The 2,192-nt window shown below is 36.2% G+C and overlaps 1 non-coding gene across 1 annotated transcript; it reads right to left on the reverse strand.

The window, feature by feature from the left end:
- Positions 1-208: 208 nt before the first annotated feature.
- LOC148764070 (small nucleolar RNA R71) lies at positions 209-315 on the reverse strand. Its single transcript, XR_016024868.1, has one exon. It is a non-coding gene; the product is annotated as a small nucleolar RNA R71 (small nucleolar RNA).
- Positions 316-2,192: the final 1,877 nt, after the last annotated feature.

Genomic DNA, 2,192 nt, shown 5'->3' on the forward strand with positions numbered 1-2,192 from the left:
ATGCCCACATCTTGAACTTTTTAGAGATATGTGACACCTTTAAACACAATGGAGTCACAGATGATGCGATCCGTTTGAGACTTTTTCATTTTCGTAAATGGACAAAGTGAATTTGTGGCTGAACTCATTTCTTATTGGCTCTATTACAACATGACATGGCCTTGCTCAAAAGTTCCTTGCCAAATTTTTTCCTTCGACCAAGATAGTAAAGATGAGGAATGATATCACATCATTCATGTAACTAGATGTGGAATCGTTGTACGAAGCTTGGGAGAGATACAAGGATCTGCTTAAGCATTGCCCTTATCATGGTCTTCCAAAGTGGCTTCAAGTGCAGATGTTCTACAATGGATTGAGTGGTTAGGTTCAAACCACTATTAATGCTGCTTCGGGAAGAGCTCTCATGGAAAAGTTAATTGATGAGGTGTATGACCTATTGGTGGAGATGGCATTGAACAATTACTAGTGGCTAGTAGAGCAATAAATGCATAAGAAAGTAGTTGGAGTTCACGAAGTAAATGCCATTTCGGCATTAACAACACAAGTAACAACTTTAACTAAAAAACTTAATTCTTTTGGTGCTAACTCAGCTTACAGTCCTTTCGTAGTTTATGAGTATTGTGGAGATAGGCATGTTAGTGATCAATGTCCAAGCAGTACAAAGATAGTTCAGTTCATGGGTAATAGACAATTGAACAACCTTTGCTCCAACATTTATACCCTTGGGTGGAAGAACCATCCAAACTTCTTTTAGGGTAATAATTAGGGATCATCTTCAGCTCTAAGGTTGAACAGTCTTCTTATATTCCAACAGCAAGTGAAAGCTCCTATCTTAGGAAAGAAACCATATATAGAGAAATTGATGATGCATTACATGGCCAAGATCGAATTCCTTATACATAATCAAGTGACTTCGTTAAGGAACCTTGAGACCCAGGTTGGTTAACTCGTTAACACAATAAACAATAGAGCTCAATGGATTTTAGCTAGTGATACAAAGGCAAATTAGAAAAGGGAAGGTAAGGAACATGTCAAAGCCATCACCTTGAGAAGTGGTATAGAAGTTGAAAGCAACCAGAAGCAAGTTGAACAGAAAGGTAAGACAGTTGAGAGTGAGACACATATTGCAGGTTCTAGTGAGCAGTGTCAAGAAAAGGAAGTAAAGGCAACTCTACCACCACCATTTCCTCAGTTCTTTAAGAAACAACAGCAAGAGAACTAGTTTCATAAATTTATGGAAGTGTTTAAAAAGCTTCACATCAACATTCCCTTTACAACGGCCTTAGAGCAGATTTCCTTCGTATGTGAAATTTTTGAAGGATATCTTGTCCAAAAAAGGAGGTTGGGTGAGTTTGAGAAAGTGGCACTCATTGAAGAATGTAGCACAATTATTCAGAACAAGCTTCCTCTCAAGCTTAAGGACCTTAGTAGTTTTACTATTCTATGAATTATTTGTGGATTATTTTTCGCCAAGGCTTTGAGTGATCTGAGGGATAGTATTAATTTGATGCCTTTATTTATCTACAATAAGTTGGGTTTGGGGAAGATTAAGCCTACTATTGTGACTTTACAATTAAAGGACTGAACACTCACATATCTAAGAGGTATAGTAAAAGATGTGTTATTTAAAGTTGATAGATTTATCTTTCTTACAAATTTCATAGTACTCAAAATGGAAAAGATAAAAAGGTTCCTATCATCCTAAAGAGACCTTTTTTACACACTGCTTAAACATTCCCCATTGTGGAGAAGAGAGAGTTTGTTTTGCGAGTGCAAGATCAAAAGGTAACTTTCAACATTTTTAAAGCTTTAAACTTTATTAACAATTATGATGAATGCTTTGGAGTGAGTGTAGTTGATGGGGTCACAAATGAAATTTTTAGGGAAAGCCACCTTACAAATGAAATTTTTAGGAAAAGCTAGTTTTAAGGGAAAGCCACCTTACTAACCCATTTAAAGCTTCTTTGATTCTTGATTTTGAAACAAGTAATGAGGATGTCTTGGAATGTGTAAATGTGTTGAATGCTTCATCTCGTGTCATGGGGACACAATTTGAGATGCTGAATTTTTCATATTCTTCATCATCACTAGTAAAGCTTTTTATTGAAGAACGTCGTAAGTTAGAGCTCAAACCATTGTCGAATCATCTGAGATAAACATATCTTGGGAATTTGTCCATTCTTCCTGTTATT

This window comes from Theobroma cacao, chromosome 2 (assembly GCF_053813885.1).
Source record: "Theobroma cacao isolate CCN51 chromosome 2, ASM5381388v1, whole genome shotgun sequence".
Classification (NCBI taxonomy): Eukaryota; Viridiplantae; Streptophyta; class Magnoliopsida; order Malvales; family Malvaceae; genus Theobroma; species Theobroma cacao.